Here is a 24,067-nt window from a genome sequence, read left to right on the forward strand (position 1 = left end):
GTACCCTTACAAACTTAACGTCCGTCTAACATAGTTAACAGAATGCAGTCGTGTGTTAAAAATAATATTTGTGAGCCACTTATGTGATACTTTCAATAGTTGGGATACTTTTGTGCAAAAAAAATATAGTTTAGGCCACTTTACTGTAATTAAGTCTTTATTTACTCATGTTTCTTTGAATACACGAATAAATAATGCATGGTCAAGTGGTCATTGTAACACATTCTTGAAATTTCAATAGGGTGGGTGTCACATGTAAGCCAAATTGTGATAGTGCAGAACAAGTGAGTGGAGTGACAAGAGGCACACATAACAGTACATGCATGTTTATTCTACGTATTTACTATACGCATGATTTTCCTGCACAGTCGATAGACATTTAAGGCGGCACATTTCGCCTAGGGCTGAGCAAAACCGAACTGAACCGTGATAATTCAGTTCGGTTTGGTCCAAATTTCTTCAGAAATTCGGTCTATTTGGTTCGGGCCCAAATATATCAAGATAAAATTCGGTTCGATTATTATAAAAAGCATTTCGGTCTAGACTGAATATACCAAATCATAATTACTATACTTTCATATTATATACATTTTACATATATCTTAAAAATTTTGATCATAATATTTAGTTTATAATTGTATTGACATACTATTAGAACTCTACATATCAAATTACTTTAATTATATTTTAGATTTTATTATTTATGGTTTAATTTTTAATACAATTTTTTTAAAAAAATCGGCTTGTTCGGTCCAAAACCGGACTGAACCAGATTATTTCGGTTCGGTCTGATCCATAGTATAATTTGGTTCGGTCCTGTCCATAATATAATTTGGGTCCGGTTCGGTCCAAGAAAAAATGATTATTCAGTTTTTCGGTCTATTCGGTTTGGTCCGGTTTTGGATCGAACTGAGTGATTGCTCAGACCTAATTTCGTCTATCAGTATTATGGTTATTGGTATCGGTATTTTATATATTGGTTATTTAAGTCCATATACAATCCATGTTCTATTATTTTATACGAATATTTGGTTTTTTCACATATTTCATTGTGGTGAGGAATTTAGGGACTTTTGGGACATTTGTAAAAAAAAAAGTGGAATAGATATTTGGAAATAGTGCTTTTTAGATATTTTTGTTATTTATAAAATATAAAAAAAAGTTCTAAAAATTGAAAAAATGTAATTTACAGTTATATCTTCCAAGTATATTAAAATATGTGTAAAATATATTTTATAATATTCATAACAATTTGATTTGAATAAGTGATTCAAATTAAAATAATTAATTAGTTAATTTAATGCGGCCATGTAGATTATTTTATAAGTGTACAAGAATTTTATTTTTTTTCATTCAAGAATTTATGTTTTGCTATGTGTATAATTTTTCATATTTCACTATAATTTAATGTTTTTTTGTAAAACAAATTTATGATTATGTTTTTATGGAATCATATTTCATTATAGTTAGTTTTTAACGAATGCAACTATAACCACCTCACATCAACAATTTACGAACATGTTAATTAGAACTACTATTCATGAAGTGATGCACAAAAAGGTATATGATTTTCTCTAAGAATTGTGATTGGTACCATAACATTTTCGTTAATTCACTATTTTGCCTATACACTCCTATAAAATCACCCGCCTGAGTACCCGCAATCAAAATCCTTACCGTGTCTCCTCTCATTTAATCATCTTGACAAAAATTAATGACATTGAATTAACGTGAATAAAGTTTATAAGTAAAATTCTAATCATATCAGTATTATCAGTGAAATCTTTGCAATCTAGAGTTAATTTTACAAGAAATTACATGATTTATTAAAACTAATTTCCTATATGTACTTTATTATGGATATTTAGTCTTATTTGGTATACAAATGTTTATATTATATGAGTTGTATATGACATGTATTAAATTATTGAATAAAACAGGATATATTGCTGAAGTGGCTCAATAATTTGAGATATACTATACAAATTCTCTTATATCCCATTCAGGAACCTAAATTTTATTTGAAATTCTGAATTTGATCAAATAACATGTTAGAAAATTTGGATTTCATGTGAAAATCCAATACATTCAAATATTAGTATAAAGTATAAATATCGGAATTTGAAATGATAACTCAAATTCTGTTATTTCAAATTCATCATTTTAAATTATATGTATGTTTTCAAACACCGAATAAATTAAAATTTGACATATTTCGGTGAAAATGGTAGGAATAAAGATGGGGTCATGACATAAATTACCTTTAAGATTTAAATTTAATAATATTTAAATAATTTACAATTCATGGAGGTTGATTCAATGCCTAAAGTAAAAGATATGATGATGATTAAATGTTAAGATATGCAAGATTTTGTAAATGGATGAAGGTTATGTTGCACATAAGATTGTATTCACATGTATTATATATATACATGTTTATCTTAGATTTTAATTTATTCATGAATTAATTTAAGGTCCCATTTACCTCCTAAATATATCTTAGCTTTGTATTTTTCTAAAGTGAATTCGATATTTATACACAAGATGAAATATCATGATGATTAAGGGGTGGAACTCGTATCCTCAAGGAATATTTATTATTTTGATGTCGAATCCATGAAAATAATTTTACAATATAGAAACTTGTTATGGATTAAAAACTAAAGTATATGATTGCTGTATTTGCTTTTAAGGAACGTGAGCTTCGAGGCTCGATTTGACTGCTCTTGTGTTTCGTGACTCGATCTGCCTTAACAAGATGCCTACGTACCTTGCTGATTGCCAAGGATCAAGTCAAAAAACGTAGTTCTGATTTGTGGGGTGAGGCCCCTTATATAGATGTTGGGAGTCTTTGAATTGGACTTGGTATAGGAGACTTGGTGTTCAAGTCTCTGAATTAGAATGGACTTTGGAGTCCTAGGAAGTAGGAAGCTGATTCCTTATCCTATGAGGTTCCTTGGAGGCCAATCCACAAGGATTTATGTCCTTATTGGGACTCTTCTCAATAGCTAATTTTTCCCTTATTAATTAATTTTGAAATTAATTAATAATCAGGGTTTTGGGCTTTCTTTGTTCCATCAGGCCTGATCTGGTCCATCAGGCCTGATCAACGTGTTAATCTTTTTGGTCTGAATATCATACATCTTCTTATTGAGCCTTGCATCCCAAATCATGTATAATTAATACAACATTAACTACATAATCAGGATTTATTTATTTCCTATCAAAACTGAAGATCATGTGAGAGATGACTTCAAAAGTAAATAGAAATTACTGAAAAGCAGAATTGAAGACATTGATCTGCATTGTATTAGGCTGATATTTTGGGTTCGTTTGGGCCATGGATCTTAAAAATGCTCAATGGACTTGATTTTATCTGGATTTTATAAAACCTAGATTTTTTTATTGATAGCTTTAGAGATACATTACAAACATAAAATTATCTGTTTCGCAGAAGTTTAGTTCATTCGTTCCCTTACAGGGTATCGTTTTTGCGTAAAGTGTGGAGCGACCTACATATTTACAACGATTTACTTTCATCCCTTTTTATTTAGAATTATCTTAATTTCCAGGGATTTTTCCTTAATTTTCAGGAATTTTTTCCCTTTATTCTGGGATTTTTCCTTAATTTTCTGGAATTTTTCCCTTTATTCTGGGATTTTTCCTTAATTTTCTGGCTTAAAATGGATTAGGGGTCATACAAAATCAATCAGGAATCCTGGTCGAAATCGACCAGGATCCTGATCGATCTTACTGTGATATTGTCACTCTGGTCGATGGCATCTTCGATCAGGATTCATGCAAAATCGATCAGGATTCCTGATCAATTTCAATCAAGATTCTGATCAGACTAGCTCACAATAAACCACTCTAATCGATGGTATCTTCGATCAGGATTCGTGCAAAATCGATCAGGATTCCTGATCGATTTCGATCAAGATTCTGATCGAACTAGCTCACAATACACCACTCTAATCGATGGTATCTTCGATCAGGATTCGTGCAAAATCGATCAGGATTCCTGATCGATTTCAATCAGGATTTTGATCAAACTAGCTCACAATACACCACTCTAATCGATGGTATCTTCGATCAGGATTCTTCTTCTTTTCGATCAGGGCTCTGATCGAACTAAGTGAATTTTTACCCTTTTGATCGAATGAAATATCGATCAGGATTCTTTTCTTTATCAATCAGGATTCTAATCGAACTAAGTGGCTTTTTACCGTTTTGATCGAACAAAATATCGATCAAGATTCCTGCCTTTTGTCGATCAGGACTCTGATCGAATCATTTCTTTAAAATTCTGGTCAATTTTTGACCTTTCAGTTTCAATCTGTGCTTCTAGATTATTCCTGACACTTCTCCATAATGGGCCTTTTTTTAAGCTGGGCCTAGCTATATGGGCCTAAAAACACCTCGTATTCCGAGCTTTTAATTCATCAATGGCCCAAATTCCCCATATTTTCGATAGCAACTCCATAGTCGAGAACAATCCTAAATGGAGGGATGAGTTTGTTAGGCTGACTTGGTCCGGGGGTGATTGGGCCACACTCTTCTGTAGGCCCTTTTGCAAAGTTTCTGATGGTAGTCCTGGTAGCATCAGGTTAACTGATGAGGAGGAGGTGGCCTATCAAGCCTTAATTTCAGATGATGAAAAACATATACTTGGACCCTTTTAGAGGAGTTTTCTTTGAAGAAAGTTGGTCTCTCCCAGGCCAGTGATAAGGGTAAATTTATACCTGCGTAGATATTTTTTCCTTCCTTTTAATTGCAACTTTATTATCTTCTGAAGTTTAATATTCTTTCTACGTTTTCTTTCAGCTTGTGAGGCCATTAATAATGTCAACAGGCCCAAGGAGGGGGAATCTGGCCGCCAGAAGAGGGCCAAGCTAAACAGGGACCCCAGGGGCAAGCCTGATGCTCCCACCTTCCTTAGGCCCCACGTCCCTGTTGTGGAGTTGGGGGATGACATGGATCCTCCACTTAAGGCACACTCCTTCAGGCCTAACTGGGGCTTTAGGAGAAGTGACACGGTGGTTGGATCCACCAAGCATGCTAAGGACTGGTCGTACCATTCCATCACTCCCCATGACTTCACTGACATCGTTACGGGGAGTGACATTGAGACTATCGAGCTTCTGGGTTCTCAGGCCCAAGCTGCGGTAACATTCTACTTTTTCTTTTCAAATCCCAACTTTCTTGTTTTTCAATGAACCTGTGTTAACTCATGTTTCTTTGTACAGAGTAACACCTACTTCCAGGCGGCCCTCCATCAGGCTAGGTCTTGGAAGGGTAACTCCGATGAGTTTGAGAAGGAGATGAAGAAATGGGATGAGAGAGCTAAAGCCCTGGAAAAGAAGCTGGACACAAAGAAGGAGAAGCTGGCTAAGGCTCATTCCGAGCTGGTGAAACTTAGGAGTGATAAGGAAACCATCATTGATGATTACATGGATTCTGATAAATTCAAGAATCTCATGGAGATTCATGATGATGGTCTTTATTCCCTACAGTTTATCCAGGGATGAGATGCGGCCGTGAAGGCGGTTTCTGAGAGGCATCCAGACTTAGTCGACCCTAAGGACTTTATAAGTCCTGAGCAGGCTGAGACAGAGGACAACATAGATGCCCTCTTCAACTCCCCTCAGCCGGATGATCGTATCTTGGATGCTAGCAATACTTCTCCTCCTTCTCCTGCGAAGGATGTTGAGAAAGAAGGTGCCGATAAAGAGCAAGGGAATGAAGGCTCCCGCATGGAGGAGTAGTTTTTCTAGTTTGTAATTTTATTCATAACTTATGCTTGAACTTTATTTGTATCAGAACTTATTACCCTTCGGGGTTAATTTATGTTGCTTTTCTTATTCACATCTTTCTCCTTTATCTTTCCAGCACTTAATATGCTTTTAAACTTGAACTACTTGGCCCTTTGAGTTGTGCAACATGCATTCTTTATAATAAAAGAATCCTTGAAGTCTTCTTCTTTCAACGATCAAAGCATGATTTTTGTTAAAATCACACAAGGTATTATCACAACTTAAACATCCAAAGGTTGAAATCATTTCAATTTTATTGAAAATATGAAGTCTGGTTTTCCAAATCCTTACATAGCATGGGTTCGACCCTTAACAAATAATGACTTTGATAATGCAAATCCTACTGTAATTAAAATATGAAATCCTACACAAGCAAAGCTTCAAGGTGCTTTTCGACCTACTTGTCGTTCTGACAAGTGAGAATCGTACTCAACTGATTTACACATAGTAAACCTTTAGGTTCTGTGCATACCAAGTTCTTGGGACTTCAAAACCGTCCATAGTCTCTAACTTGTAGGTTCCCCTTTCTTGAACGCTTTTTACCTTATACGGCCCTTCCCAATTCGGGGCAAGCTTTCCTTTCTGTCCAACGCCAGAGGCTTCCACCTTTCTCAAGACTAAGTCTCCTTGCTTGAAAAATCTTTCCTTAACCCTTAGGTTGTAGTAGAACGAAGCTTTTTTCTGATATTCCACTATCTTCACATGTGCCTCATCTCGCACTTCGTCGATTAGATCCAGGGCTAATCTTTGCCCTTCTTCATTCTCCTCATCATTGAAAGCTTGAATTCTGGGAGAGGAATGTGATATCTCCACGGGAACAACTGTTTCTACCCCATATGCTAACATGAAGGGAGTTGCTCCGGTCATGACTCTACAGGTTGTCCTATAGGCCCGTAGTATTGGGAGTATCTCATCCACCCAATTATTCTTCGATTTCTCGATCCTCTTCTTTAGTCCATCCAGGATTATTCGATTTGCCACTTCCGCTTACCCATTAGCTTGCGGGTGAGCCATAGAGGTGAACCGTAACTCAATTTCATTTTCTTCACAATATTTCTTAAATTCCTCGTTGTTGAACTGTGTTCCATTGTCAGTGACTAGGATGCGGGGAATTCCATATCGGCACATGATATTTTCCCACAGGAATTGTACAACCTGCTTAGTTGTGATTTTGGCCAGGGGCTTGGCTTCAATCCACTTAGTAAAATAATCAATGGCTACAATCAAAAACTTCCTTTGTGCCGTGGCCATGGGGAAAGGCCCAAGTATATCCATTCCCCACATAACAAAGGGGATGAGTGAGTTGATGGAGGTCAGCATCTCGGGGGGTTATCTAACAACAGGTGCATGCTTCTGACAGCGGTCACACTTCTTCACATATTCTTTGGCATCAGCCATCATTTCTGGCCAATAGAAGCCTAAACGGGTTATCTTATGAGCTAATGCTCTGCCCCCCAAGTGTTGCCCACATATGCCTTCATGTACTTCTTCAAGAGCTAAGCGTGCCTCATCGGGCCTGAGACACCTTAAGTAAGGAACCATAAAAGATCTTTTATACAGAATTCCATCTATCAAAGAGTATCTTAGTGCTCGAATAGCCAATTTTCGTGCTTCAGTAGCATCATTTGGCAACCAACCGGTTTGAATGTGAGCCTTAATGGGATCTATCCATGATGTCCCCAGGCCTATAGGAGCTACAAGCTTAACATCGATGCTTCGTGTCTTCAAAACGCGGAAGTATACACTTATTGAACTTTCTTCTATCTCAGATGAAGCAAACTTTGATAATGCATCTGCCTTAGCATTTTCCTCCCTTGGAATGTGCTCAACATGACATTCATCGAACTGGGTCATAACAGCCCTTACTAGGCGGACATACTTATCCATCGTATCTTCCCTTGCCTCAAACTCTCCCTTTACCTGGAATACGACCAGCTTCGAATCTCCACGGACTTTTAAGTTCTTGACTCTAAGTGTCCCTGCTAGGCCGAGGCCAGCTATAAGAGCTTCATATTCTGCCTCATTGTTCGTGGTCGGGAAGTCTAACTTCATGGCATACTCAATCAAGAACCCATCTGGGCTTTGTAAAAACTAAACCTGCTTCACTTGAGTTTGTTTTTGATGCTCCATCAAAATAGAGAACCCAGTATCCTTTCTCCTTATCATCCTTTCCTTTGTCCCCCTTATCAACTTCCTTGTCTTGAGGTATGGTATCTTCCTGCCCCCTGACTTCTTGGGTGGGTATGGTACATTCCACCACGAAGTCAGCTAATGCCTGGGCTTTTATTACCGTTCGTGGCTTATACTTGATGTCGAATTCTCCCAGCTCTATTGCCCACTTGATCAACCTCCCACTAGCCTTGGGACTATGAACGATATTTCTCAGGGGCTGATTTGTTAGCACCTCAATTTGATGTGCCTGAAAGTAAGGACGTAACTTTCTTAAAGCCATTACCAAGGCTAGAGCAAATTTCTCGATAGTTGAATAATTCAACTCAGCACCATGCAGAATTTTGCTGACATAGTATACGGGTTTCTGGATTTTCAGTTCCTCCTTAACCAATACAGCGCTCAAGGCACTCTCTGAAATGGCTAAGTACAAGTATAAAACTTCATTCAAAGCTGGCTTGGCCAACAACGGGGCCTGAGCCATATATTCCTTTAATTCCTCGAATGCCTCTGGGTTTTCCTCACTTCATACAAAGTCCTTAATGTTCTTTAGTGACTTGAAGAACGACAAGCACTTGTCTCCTGACTTGGAGATGAATCGTCCCAGCGTAGCAACTCGTCCTGTGAGCTTCTAAACATCCTTGACAGTTTTTGGTGGTTCCATGTCTAGGATTGCCTTTATTTTATCGGGGTTGGCCTCGATCCCTCTCTTGGAGACCATCAATCCTAAAAAATTTCCAGATCCTACTCCAAAAGCATATTTCGTAGGATTTAACATCATCTTATGGTACCTCTGGACCTCAAAAGCTTCCCTCAAATGGGTTATATGATCAGTCTTTACTAGACTCTTGACTAACATGTCATCAACATAGACTTCCATAGTCCTGCCAATAAGATCCTTAAAAATTTTATTTACCAATCTTTGATAGGTGGCTTCTGCATTCTTAAGACCAAATGCCATAACAAGGTAACAATAAACACCAAAGTCAGTGATGAATGATACCTTTGGAATTTCATCCTTGTGCATCTTGATCTGATTGTATCCACTAAATCCATCCATGAAGCTCAACATCTCATGCCCAGCAGTGGCATCTATCAAAGTATCAATCCTTGGTAATGGAAAACAGTCCATGGGGCATGCCTCATTCAGATCAGTGAAGTCTACACACATCCTCCATTTTCCATTGGCCTTTTTCACCATTACAGGGTTTGCTAACCATTCCGGAAATTGTATCTCCTCAATGAAACCAGCCTCCAAGAGCTTCTCAACTTCTTGTTTAATAGCTTCTTGCCTTTCCGGAGCAAAGCTTCTTTTCTTTTGCTTCACTGTTTTCCGACTTGGATCCACATTCAGCTTGTGAGTGATCAGTTTCGGATCTATTCCTGGCATATCAGCTGCCGACCAAGCGAACACATCACTATTTTCTTGCAAAAATTTCACCAACTTCCCTCAAAGGGGTTCCTCGAGCTTGGCTCCAATAAAAGTCACCTTCTCAGGATCTTCGGGGGCTAAAGGAATTGAAACCAAGTCTTCTGCTGGCTTTCCTCTTTTCTCATCATTCTCTCGGATATCTAGGTCTTCAATAGGAAGAACCTGCCCCCAACTCCGTCTGCCCTCAAAGAGGCCACATAACAACTTCTAGCCATTTTTTGATCTCCTCTCTCTTCTCCAATCCCATCTCGGGTTGGAAACTCCATAACTGAATGATAGGAAGAAGGGACTGCCTTGAAGGCGTGTGTCCCTGTTCTTCCCATGATATCGTTGTAAGTCGAACTAGCCTTCACCACCACAAAATCCAACATCTGAGTTGCTTGCCTTGGTTCTTGTCCTATGGTTGTTGGCAACTTGATTATTCCTTCTACAGGGCATTCCACTCCCGCGAATCCATATATCGGCATGTCTGTTGGGGTCAGTTGGGAGTCGTTATATCCCATCCTTAAAAAGGTGTCATGGAGCAAAATATCCACTGAAGCACCATTATCCACAAGGACCCTTCTTACCGGGCCGTTCCCTATTATCGGGGTTATGACCAACGGGTCGTCATGGGGAAATTTCATACCCTCCAGATCAGAATCATCAAAAGACATTGTTACTCCTGTCATAGCCCTCTTCGGGGCTTCCCCAAAGATATGCATAACTTCTCGAGCATACGTTTTCCTGGAGTTCTTGGATAACCCAATAGCAGTTGGTCCTCCAAAAATTATGTTGATCATAGGCCCTCGGGGGCGCGGTCCTCTGAAGATTGTATTTATCATCGGTCCCCTAGGTTGGGGATTTTGCCCCTGATCTTCTTGATCTCTCCTTCGATTATCAAAGTTTTTTCTCACATTGTCGCTTCTATCCCCTCCTTCTCCAGTGTATTTGTTTAATCTTCCTTTTCGAATGAGGAACTCAATTTCATCTTTTAGTTGTCTACACTCATCGGTGTCATGACCAACATCTTTGTGAAATCTGCAATACTTGCTCTTATCTAGCTTGGCAAGATCAGCCTTCAAAGTCTTAGGCCAACGTATATCTCGATCTTTTTCGATTTCCATCAAGATCTGGCTCCTAGGGGCATTCGGCTTAGCGTATTCAGTGAACTTTTGCCCAGGTCCTCCCTTCTTGGGGGTTGAATCAGAGTTTTGCTCAGTTCTAGGATACTTGTCCTTAGCGATATATTCCAGGTCAGTTTTCCGCTTCTTGCCTCCACTGGGCTCATTACTCACTACGGTCTTTCTCATGCTATCTTCCACCTTGATGTACTTCCCGGCTCTATCTAGGAGCTGCAACATGCTTTCAGGGGGCGTTTTGCCAAAGACATCTTGAAGAATACATCCCTAGTTCCCTGTTGCAGTGCTATTATGACTACCTTGTCATCAAGGTCCGGGACTTTCAAAGCCTCCTTTGTGAAACGATTCAGGTATTCTCTCAAAGATTCCTTTGCTCCCTGTACAATGCTCATGAGGGATGCTGAGCTTTTCTCATGCACTCTCCCGCTAATAAACTGCTTAATAAAAGCCTGACTTAATTCTCTGAATGATCCAATAGAGCTTGGGGGCAAACGACTATACCACCTTTAAGCCATACCCGACAGGGTTTGGGGAAAGGCCCGACACTTAATAGCATCATTCACGGGCTGCAACAGCAGTGCATTAGAGAATGTCCTAACATGATTAGTGTAACACCCCCAAATTCGGGGTCGGGGATCCGGATTGTCACGAGTTCCATTTCCCTTAATAATACTTAATCTTAATAATCAACCAACTACTGCGTACTGTGACCCCACAATATACACACACACCACAAGTTATAGTCTCAGAGATGAATACCAAACAATAACACAAGTTATTTTATTCCACAATTATAAGTCATTACACCTCAAAAGGGTTTCTGAATAAATTTACATATTCTTTGTCATTATTACAATTCATAAATATACATAAGTTTGGTACATCAAAAGTTGAAAGCCTAGCCTATTGGTAGACCCTACCTCAGCTACAACGGCATCAACGCCTACAGAAAATTACAGAACGTTTCCTATCCGCTCGCGAATTGGGAGCTTGATCCTATTCATCTTGTCTATCTGTTGTTGTGTGATGAAAGAAGAAAGCAAGGGTGAGCAACAAGCTCACCTAAATAATATGTATAATGATTAACAGTATATGAGCATTCTCATAGTAATCATGAAAGTCTTGGTCAAGTAAAAAAATGAACCAAGTTTGATATCTTATCATGAACAAGTCGCAAAATATTCAGTATATATGTATATATACTTTTCAAAATCTTGGAAGTCCTCTTCCATGCATAATATACACAGAGTTCCAGTTTATAACTGTATAAAAATATCGTTGCAAGGTGATCTCATATATCTAACCTTGTCTCAACATTTTTGTAAAAATCTTTGTCATGCATAAGATAATCATGAACCAGATATAAGTTGAAAAGATGAAGTTACAAGATACTCCAATATACTTATATCTTTTCCGGATACTACTTGAACTACCACCGTTCAAGGTATCATCAGTTTCAAAAGTTCATCACATAGATGAGACTACAAGAAAAGGCTTGAATAGATTCAATCTTTGAAATATCATTATAAATAATGAAGTTACGAGATACTTCATTAAGTCCCGATATATATACACCTATATATATATCTCATACTTTCCTTGGAAACCTCTGTTATGAAAAATATAAACAGAGTTATAATATCCAATGAATTTGGAAAGAAGAAAACCTTGGCATAAACCTGATATCTTGCTGATCAGGCAAAGATACCAATAAGTAACCTTTTCTACTAGTAGATGGACGAATTCCCCACTGGTCATCACCCTGGCCGCATTAGGACCTATGCTGGACTGCCACTCAGCCACTTACGCATTGATGGACTCCCACTGAGCCACTTACACTTTCATGGACGCCCACTGAGCCCATGTTGCTTATGCCGACTCAATAGATGGACTTACTTCCCGAACGTTGGGTAAACAATCAATTCATTTATCAAAACAGCAACCTCGTTGCGAATATAAATACACCACAGAGCCGGATCCCTCAGGTTTTGAGCGAATATTTAAATCCCCTTCGAAAGGAAGATCTTAAATATAAAAATGAGTTTTGGGATCCGCTCTAACTTTTAGAAAATCATTTTGAAGACTCGAAAACATTTTTAAGAATGTTTGGAGTAATGCTGATTTAATAAAATAAATCAGTCCCAATATGTTGGAGAATATCTGAATATTATTATTTAAATAATATTCCCATAAAGGATAATCTTTATAAAAATAATTGAAGTAGAAGTTTTAAGACTCATACTTGAAATGAATAATAAATAACCAAAGATATACTTATATGAAAGTACGATCTTTATTTGAATAATCAAAAATAAGTTTGATTAGCGAAACATTATTCTTTAATAATAAAGAATAATATTTAATAAAAGGAGCGGAGTCATAAGCCCTCGAATGAATATTCAAAATAATATTCATTAAATAAAGTAAGCGGAGTCATAAGTCCTCGAATGAATATTCAAAATAATATTCATTAAATAAAATAAAGTTATTGAATAAACCTTATCCGATTAATAGTTTTGAAAACTATATCAATATATATATATATATATATTATACTCGGGAACATCGACTCCAGGTTTAGAAAATGTTCACCTTTGGGTCCCCTATACTAAGGGTAAACGCAACTACTGCTTATCTCTAGCATAGGTATTATGCAGTTTATAAGCAATTGAATCAACAATTAGATATCAAGATTACGAAACAGACATGCATATATACCATATCACATGCTCCAATATATAGCAAGATTTTCTAATAACAATCATGCACTTATCACAAGATAATGCATATACATATATTTACATCACAACAACAGTATAACGGGTAGAAAACTTGCCTGAGTGTTCCTGGATAGACTTAAGCTTAGAGTGGGTCCGATAACCTATGAACAACAACATAAGTTGGAATTAACACACGGTCTCTTAAGAAACTAGACTTTAACCAATTGAACCCTAATGTTCGCTTATGGTCACTTCTACGCTTAACGAATCACATAAGTCGTTCGAGTACCCTTGGCTCCACCATTTTTAATAAATTAACCATTAATAATTTTAAGGCGATTCTTTCGCAAGTACTCTACCAACTGCCTAATACACTTTACATAATTGTTTCATACTCCAATTAGTCATTTAAGGGCCTTAACCAAGGTTTCAAAGTAAGGCGAGGGGTAATGGTTCGTTCGCGAAATGCCGTTACTTAAAACGGTTATTTCTCCTAAACCGTACATCGGATTCAAGCGAACTACATATCAAAACGAAGCTTACGACATAATCTAACTAACCATGGCAAAGTCACAGATTCAATAGTTAGCTCTCTGTCCCGAACACTAAGAACAAGCAGTTGTATGAAATTGGGCATTACGATGACTATGTTTACGCGATTACCAAGTTTTAAACCACTCCAAACAACCACCATTCAACTCACAACCAACAATACAACCAACCCTCATCCAAACCTTACTACATCAGTCCCCAAACCTCAAGATTTTCCAATTTATACAACCCCACACATGAACTACTAGCTATACTTAAGTTTCATTAACTATAACAAGATTTCAACATCCAAATCACTACAAATCCAATCCAAACTCTAAACACACAAGCATCATGCTTCTCATTTACTATAACCATCAAAACCATCATAATACTCAAAGTAAAGTTAGGGTTTGGAGGTGTTATACCTTCCTTGGAGTGATTAGAGTAGCTAGGAAGTCTTAGGGAGCCTCCTACAAGCTTGATCTTTCCAAAGAAATCAAGAACACAAAGTTAGGTTTTGAAGTTTCTAAAAGTCAGATTGAAAGAACTGTCAAAACGAGGGTCTTACCATGCTTATTTGGACGATACTTGTGAACAAGAGTTGTAGGCCATCTCAATACCTTTCCAAAGAGCCATAGAACATACTATTTGAGTGAGTATTGAAGGAGATATGGTAGTTTGAAGTTGCTGCTCTGGTTTTGGCCGAGAGCTTTTGTTCTTGGAAAGCCAAAGTCAACTTCTAATTTGTGTTTTGTGATTTGTTTTGCCTTGGCTTGGTTGCTACCCTTTTGTTTGTTAATTAAATTGTTACCATGGTAAAAATTGTGTGGCTCACAATCAACCAACCAATCCTTCCCATTTTGTCATGCTCATGTCATCTGCTTATGTCATCTTGTTACACTTGTTTTCCTCTTATTGGTGTGATGACATCATCGTCCATTAACCTCTTTGATTAACCCCTAATTACTTGGCTAATGACCGCTGATCTGTTATACGGTTCGCTTAACTTTCATTCTCGTTTATCGTTTGAGGGATCATATCCGGGATCTTATTACTTGGGTTCCCCTAAACCTTTCTCAATATTTTATATTCCTTTTATGATCCTCTCTTATAATCCTTGAATTAAATCCTTTTAATCATGTTAGCTTATACTCAATTCTTTCGGTATCTGGTGGATTTTTGGGAAAAATCAAAATGTTCGAATTTGGATTCTGACGATCTTTACATACACTTATTTACTTTATGGAATACTATTACGATCTTAGAATTTCCATAACAGTACTCCTATATAGCGTGGTCTGATAATTTTCCTTAATCAGCATCATCAGCAAAAGTTACTATTTATCCGTGTTTCAAAAATTCCAAAAATTGGGGTTATTACAATTAGCGGGATCTCCCATGCCATCATAAGCTTTTATAGTTGGCATTTTGAACTTCCTTGAGATATGGGCATTCATTATTTCTTCAGTGAAGGGCGGAGTAGGATCATCAGGATCTCCAAGGGGAAGAAGATTGCTTGGATCAGCCCTTGGGACAACATCCCTTCTCTGTACTGGACCATCCAGGTCTATGATAGGAGGAGGATTTATCCCCCTAGGAGGTACTGGGGGTCTGATGGTCTGGTACACCTCCAAGTCGCGCCTCAGCCTTTGAATCTCAGCTTCGTGAGCCCTGATCCTTTCTTGCACTTCTTGGAGATTCGTCCCTTGGGTGCTTTGAGGATGTTGGCTACCATCAGGCATCGGCTCTGTGCCAGCACATCTCCTTCTTGGGGCTATTTCATCATCCGAAGATTCGGAGTCTCTCTCAATGTAAGGACCAGAAAATTCCTGATCCTCAGGGATAGGAGCCAAACCTCGTAGGTATGGGGGCGATCGCCCTCGCGCTTCACTCCGTCCAGCATGTCCACTTCCTCCAACCTCGGGGTAAAGGGGCATCCCATAAGGGGGATTAGTAGTCACAACAGTTGAATATTCGTACCCGATGGGTCGAGAATTCACAGGTGCATGTAGTTGTTGAACTTGGGAATTCGTACCTTGAATAGCCGAGGGAATCGTCCCTTGTGGCTTAGGTTGAGTTGCCCCTATCTGGGCTTCTCCTTGGGTAGCTGCATAAGTTGAATGAGGAGGTATCTCCACGGTTGACGAAATCACTTGGATTGTCCCCGATGGTGTTCCTTCCTCAAGAGCTCTAATTGTTCTCCGTGTTCTTGCCATGATTGTTGCTGTTTTTCCCACAAACGGTGCCAAATGTTATGGATTAAAAACTAAAGTATATGATTGTTATATTTTCTTTTAAGGAACGTGAGCTTCGAGGCTCGATTTGACTGCTCTTGTATTTCGTGATTCGATCTGCCTTAACAAGATGCCTACGTACCTTGCTGATTGTCAAAGATCTAGTCAAAAAACGTAGTTCTGATTTGTGGGGTGAGGCCCCTTATATAGATGTTGGGAGTCTTGAATTGGACTTGGTATAGGAGACTTGGTGGTCAAGTCTCTGAATTAGAATGGACTTTGGAGTCCTAGGAAGTAGGAAGCTGATTCCTTATCCTATGAGGTTCCTTGAAGGCCAATCCACAAGGATTTATGTCCTTATTGGGACTCTTCTCAATAGCTGATTTTTCCCTTATTAATTAATTACGAAATTAATTAATAATCAAGGTTTTGGGCTTTCTTTGTTCCATCAGGCCTGATCTGGTCCATCAGGCCTGATCTTGTCCATCAGGCCTGATCTGGTCCATCAGGCCTGATCTGGTCCATCAGGCCTGTTCAATGTGTTAACCTTTTTTGTCTGAATATCATACATATTCTTATTGGGCCTTGCAGCCCAAATCATGTGTAATTAATACAATATTAACTACGTAATCAGGATTTATTTATTCCATATCAAAACTGAAGATCACGTGAGAGATGACTTCAAAAGTAAATAGAAATTACTGAAAAGCAGAAGTGAAGACATTGATCTGCGTTGTATTAGGCTGATATTTTGGGTCCGTTTGGGCCATGGATCTTAAAAATGCTCAATGGACTTGATTTTATCTGGATTTTATAAAAACCTAGATTTTTTTTATTGATAGCTTTAGAGATACATTATAAACATAAAATTTTATTACAATCAACTTAGAATGTATAATGCATGTCTTAACTTATATAGAAAATTAATATAAGTTAAATATCAAAAATATCCTAATATATATAATATAATAATAAATATAAATATATATTCTAACATCCCCCCTCAAACTCACGATATTGCAGCAATGAGCATTGAGAATTTGTCAGACAAGAAACGAAATCGCGAAATAGAGTGAGCCTTTATAAAATATCAGCAATCTGAAGTGAAGAAGGAACAAAATGCAATAAGATAGTGCCTTGCAGCAGATGATGGTGAGTACGATGACAGTCAATCTCAATATGTTTAGTGCGCACATGAAATACCGAATTAAGTGCAATATGAATAGCACTCATATTATAACAATATAATGGGGTGGAACTAGGAAGGTTAACACCCAAATCTGCAAGTAAGCGACGTAACCAAACAATATCACAAATAGTGGAAGCCACATCCTAATCATCATAACTACAATCACGCAACTCTAAAGATGAGTTAGAAGAAACAAAAGACTCTGAAACTGAGTCCCGCGAAAATACCTGAAAATATGAAGAACTGCAACCCAATATACGGTAATAGGAAAAGTGACAAATTGACTAACTACATGAACAACATGTGCAGTATCCGGACGAGTAACAATGAGATAAACAAGAATACCAACAATCGTGAAATATAAAGTAGGATCTGCTAAGGGAAGACCATCAGATGGAGAATATTTAGCATTCATCTCGAAAGGAGTTTCCACAATCTTGTTATCAGTAAGACGTGCACGGTCAAGCAAATCAGCAATGTACTTCGATTGACACAAATGATACCCCTTTGGTGAGCTAGCAACTTCAATTCCCAAAAAGTAACTGTTAGTCCTTTAACAATATGACAAGAATTACAGAAGGGGGGTTGAATGGAATTCTTGAAACTTTTTCTTGGAATAAAAATGTTCTAACTCTAATATATATATAAGTGTGAATTGATTAGCACAATGCGGAACAGTTACTTAAATGAATCAAAATACAAGTAATTAAAAATAAGAGTCTTTAAAAACTTTCTGGTGGATTTGAATGATTCCACCAGAGATATATAATATATATCGAGAGAACTCTGTTGCAAAAAGCTCACAGCTGCTTACAAATATAGAACAACTATGAATGCAGAGAAATGCTAAGAATTCTGCTTACAAATGTTTCTCTACTTGTATCTCAGATTATTCCTTAGTTGCTACTTCTTGGTTTATATATCACCAAGATTACAAAGTAATGAGATAGGATAATAAAACAAAAACTATCTAGTCTATTATAATGCTACTTCATTACTCTATTCCAGCATCTTTGAATATCTTCATAATAGCATGGAAATGGCAATGCTTCTTTGTTCTCGAAAACCCAGTTGAATAGGCTACCACCTTCCATTTGCATCCACTCGACGCATGTGACTGTGTTGTCACTGTCAACATATATTTGAATTCTTTATCCGTCGGGTTCATGATCATCCGTCGAGTTATTGATCATCCGTCGGGTTGTTGATCATCCGTCGAGTTCATTGTAGTTTATCCGTCGGGTAGCAATCAGGCACTTAACTTCATTTTACTTATGCAGAATTAAAAGACATGATCTATGTACAATTAATCAACCTATTCTGCATATCTAATTCGAGTCAACATGACTCAAATACTACTACAGATTCTAAACAATGTGTATGCAGAAATGTGCTACAGACTTATTGTTACATAAGCTACTCACTCGATGGATAATAAGTCATCATCCATCGGGACTATATTGAGTCATCCGTCGGGACTATGAACCTTATCCGTCGAGTGCTACATAATTTCACTAAGTAAAATATACCAAGGTATTTTGTTCATGAAATCATCAAGTACATAATATATACACAACAATCTCCCCCAATTTATGTCTACTGGAATTGTATCCAAAAATTAAGAGACACTTGATGATAACAAAGCACCTTAAAAATACAACTTTTAAAAGACAGTAGATAATACTGAAAAGTGCTTCAATTAACAAAATGTACAAAGTTTTGCTCACAGTCATTTTCAAGATGCTCCTCTAGCCTGAGCAGATTTATCTAGTTCCTTGAAGATCTGGATCTCTTTCCAAGCTTTCTGTTATTTTCCTCAATCTGATTTTGGAGCTGCCTGTGGAATTCCAGTTCATCAGATTCTGAGAGATTTAGCTTTCCTTGCATTTCCAAAAGAGTCTCATTGCTAGAGATGCTAAATTGGTCTTCTAATCTGAAAAATCTTCTCACTTCTTTGTCATCCATGAACTCCATCAGCCAGTAGGGCCTTATATGCACTCTTCTCCCTGTGTAAGGGATGATTATAGTCTTCGGGAGTGCATCTTTAGCTCTAACACTCCTTAGCTCTTCAATCTTCTTCAGTACCAATCTTCTTGCAGTAATATTGAACCCAAAATTCTTCTTGAAGGATGAATAAACTTTAATCAGTACAGCTTGGCTTTCTTGAAGGATCCTGTAAAGTGGCCACTGAATCTCCTTTCCTCCTTTATACTTGAACACTAACCTTTCAGGTAGGATTCTGTATGCATCAATTCCTCTCACTTCATCTAGTTCATCTAGATAGAGGTTTAGATCAGAAAATTCTTTGATGTCATACAAGTACATGTAATCTCCCCTATTGACTTTAGATTGAGCTTTGACTACTGATTTGGATTTGAGAGGTGACGGCTTCACTTTCTTGACTGCTCTTGACTTTGTTCTCTTTGGCTTGTTAAGGATTGGAAAATAGAAGTCAGGAATTAGTATGTTCTCCCATTCTACTGGTTCATCCTTAGGCACAATAGGTTCATCGTGGATGTTCCTGTAAGGATCCACCACCTTGATATCTTCAAATACAACAGAGGGTTTTGATATCTGAGTTATAGTTGGAGTGGATTCCTTGGGAAACTGATTCTCCAATTCCTTATCAACAATGTCCAGTTTTCTTTTAGTTCTTTTAGCCAATTCCTTGATTCTTGGAGATTTCTTCTGTTGTTCAACTTGCTTCTTTGATTCAATAACTTCAGAAGGCTGAGAAGGAATTTGTTGTGATGAATTTACAGCATGTAGCTTGGCCAAGATAGCAATTTGCTCTTTCTTTTGTTTAGTCTTTTTAGCATCCAGAGCAGCTTGCTTCTTTTCCTGCTTCAATCTAGCCTTTTCTTCTCTTTTTGCTTGGGAAAATTGAGGATGTCCAGCCACCACACAAATTTCTTTCGCATTCCTGAAAATTTTAGCAATTCTTCTCTTAGAAGCCGAATCAGCTGGATCTTGGTAGAAAGCAATTGACCTTGACAAAAGCTTCTTTTCATCAGGCTTAGGTATCTCATACACAGTATCCAAAGGGTTCTTCAATGATGATTTTGAGTAGTTCACCCTTGGTTTCAGAATTATTTTAGCCTTTGGAGATTTGATGCAGGATGGCTGTCCTATTTCCAGATAGTTCATGCTCATCTCATTCACACTAATTTGCTTGACTTGAGAGTGATGGATGGCTGACTTAACTGGCTCCTTGACAAGTTCAAACTTCTTTTATATTTCCTCACCAATCTTCTCCCAGTTGACTAAACTCAACTTCTCCTTATCAGCTGCTCTTATGTTGGCTGCTGCTGCATTGATCAGATCTATACTGTCTGTAACTGGTGGCTTTGAGATAGTAATTGAAGGAAAAATTACTTTACCGATTTAAATCTAAAGCCTCTCCCCCTCACTTGGTCCTTTCTCCCCCTTTTTGTTATCATTAAGTTGATTAGAGGAGGGGGTTTGAGCAGCCACCAATTTTTGAAGTAAATCTGTCTGTTGAGCTTGATGAAGATGAATGGCTGTCAAAGATGCTTCCATGGCTGACATTCTTGTGTCCAAGGCATCTATCTTTGTTGCAAGATCAAAATTTTTCCTTAATTGCCTCTTGATGTCAAGCATTGTAGCTTCTGGAAGTTTAGAATCCATTTGTCTGAAATGGCCTTCTTCATCTCCTCTATATCACCCTTGATGGTGTTTACATCCCTAGCATGTTGGAAGCCCTGGATTTGTTGAAGTTGCAGGGAGGCTAGATGTGCCTGAAGGAGCTTCTTGGTGCTGGCATTAGTAGTGGTTTGAAGAGTAGTATTTGTCTGATTGATTAGCTGGAGCAGGGTTGTCTTGAAGTAGTGCTCATCACAGTGCTTTGAGAATGCCCATGATGGCATACCTGATCTTGAACTTGAACCTACTTTTCCCCCTATATCCATTGCCTCATCTTCACTATCCCCACTCACATCACCAAAGAAATTAGCTGAACCACTAGTCTCATAGTCCACATCACCAGCTGTAGAAGGCAAAGCTGTGATGGCATCCCTGGCTCTTAGCATAGACTGAGTGGTATGCACCAGATTGAGCATCATTTCTGCATTATCATTGCCCTGTTCAGCTAGAAGTTGATAAGCTGGAACATGGTGAGTAAATGCCCCAGCATCAAGAGAGGTGGAATTATAACAGCTTTAGGATGCTGAGATAGTCCCTCCCTGTCTGCATCCTGGACATTCATTAACTCACTAGCAATGACATCCATCCTTATAGCTCCAGTATCTGCATTTCTCTCGTTTTCTCTCTTTTGTTGCATCAGGGTCTCACCCTGGCTCCCCACCCTCACACCCTCACCTTCACCTACTAAAGTGGGACTCCTCTCACTTTTTTTTGCCAATCCTGAAGAAATGGATTGCATAGTTTCACTCATTTCCTCTCCTTTTTCCTGGGAGCAACCCAGACTCTCACTCAAAACACTTTTCTCTCTCAATCCTAATAGTGACTGTACAACCACTAAATCTTCTGCACTTGAAATAAATGAAGTTTGAGGCTGTGCAGAGATGCTCGACGGATGAGTGATATCCATCGGTTGAGTGGTTTTTCTATCCGACGGATGACTGCTGTTAAGCTTATCCGTCGGGATACAATCACTACTCGACGGATGAGCAATATCCATCGATAGAGTAGAAGTGAATGAACTTTGAAAAGAAAATATTGTGGACTCTGTGCTGATTGATGATATTTTATGCACAGATGATTCAACAGTTCCTGAAAGAATTGGCAAATGAGCCAACAAATCATCTAAAAGATGATGCTCACTTCCACTAGATTTTAGCTTCCCCAACAAATTTAAAGAAGGGGAATCAGGAATTGATGTGTTTATCATATCCACATCCAGTGAGTTTGTGGGTGAGTTTGGTGTTTGAGGTGCTTCTATGACTAGAGATTTTGGTTGTGACTCCACATTTATTGGAGCCACATCAAACTGAATTTGAGAAGGTGCAGTGACTGTGTCTTTTGCACCAGTTTGCACAGTGTGTGTACCATGTGCAACCCCAAGGGTTTTAGATTTCTTCTTTCTGGCATAAGTTTGGGCGAGCTTGTTTCCCTAACCCTCTTGGCATGTGCTCTTGGTTGAGAGCTTTGTTCAATAACTACATCCTTTTGGGAGGATGCAGTTAGAAATGAGCTTTTATCCTTTTTAAGCATTGCAGTTTGTTGGGAAACTGCAGTGTGGCTAGGCTGGGAACCACTCAAATTTCCATCCTTATATTTAAGGTTTCTTTTATGTTCACCCCTTCCCTCACCTGTCTTACCCTCCTTCACACTCCCCTCTTTGGTTTTAGTGGATTTTGCAACTGGCACCTTTTGAGAGATACCAGAGGGGGCTTTCTTAGATTTAGATTTTGAAATAATTACAGGTTTGGTGGCTTGGGTAGACAACTGTTGGGTCATTAACACAGTTGCCATTGCCACACTAGAACTCAAAGAAATTAGTGAGGTTGGAATAGTGGTAGGAATAGATGAACTTACCTCACTTACCTGAGGTGCTTCCATTACAGGAAAATAGAACAATGGCACATCCTTGTGATGATTGGCCCTGTTCAAATCTATAATGAGCCTTCTCTCTTGAACCCAATAATCTAATTTATTGTTTGGGTTCTCAAGCACAATCTCTTCACAGAGGTGGTTAGCTAACATCATAAAGAATCTAGCATAATACATACTTTTACCTCTTTTATTTAACTCTCCTAATTTAAAGCCTAACTCAAACAAGACAAGGTCACTGAAATTATAGATTTTATCTGTAACTAGCATGTAGAGCATGTTAAGCATGGATATATTAACTGAATCAAAATTACTGATTTTTCCTGAAAAGACCTTTGTCACAACATCACACATAAAAATCCATTCTTTCTTAAGACCCATTCTCCTAATGTCACTTAACTTAGAAGTAGAAATAGCATAGTTCATGGAATTAAGCATATTGATTATATCAGTGTCAGTGTGTGGTGAGGTCACAGTGTTATCAGGAATCTTGAAACATGCTTTTATAACATCACTATTGATACAGAACTCTTTACCTTTAATAGTGAGTGTGATTGTCTTATCTGTTGAGTTGTAGGTAGCAGTGGTCCACATCTCTTCAACAATTTCACAAAAGATTATGGGTGATTCCAGCATGGCATAGCTAAGCTTGCAATTCCTCACAAAGTCCATCATCTTGTGATAGTCACCAGATTGCTGAATACCCTTGTTTACTAATGCAGTGAAATTGTTCTTCTCATAAATGAACCCAGTTTGAGACATAATCTTTACAACAGGTGCCATTGTTAAAGAATAAAAGCTTGAAGAGAAAGAGAGTAAGTGCTTTGAAAGAGAATGAAATTTGAGCAGTTGATTTGAGAATGATAAAAGAAAAGCAATTGAAATGAAATGAGCTTTTATACTATCTCAAAAATAACTGTTAAAAATAATAATGTAAAATAAAGTAACCAATACAAATTGCCTAAAATAGCCGTTTAAAAATAAACTGTAAAAATTACACCCATTATCCGTCGTGTTATGCTTACAAACTGTAAGTATACTCGATGGATAATGTTCAGCAAATTAACGGCTAAGATTAAGACAATTCGACGGATGAGGATAAACTGTTATCCGTCGAGTCATAAAATATTCCAGAAAAATAATTGATTTTTATTAGCAAATAGTATTCCGACGGATGATCAAACTCGATGGATAAATATCATCCGTCGAGATGTAATTTTGACTTAGCCAAAATTTCATCCCAGACAGAAAAATCAATTAAATTTCTGGCTGCATTTCAACTTGCAAATTAACTCATATAGATTTAAGAGTAATTAAGCATAC

Source organism: Apium graveolens, chromosome 8, assembly GCF_009905375.1.
Source record: "Apium graveolens cultivar Ventura chromosome 8, ASM990537v1, whole genome shotgun sequence".
Classification (NCBI taxonomy): domain Eukaryota; kingdom Viridiplantae; phylum Streptophyta; class Magnoliopsida; order Apiales; family Apiaceae; genus Apium; species Apium graveolens.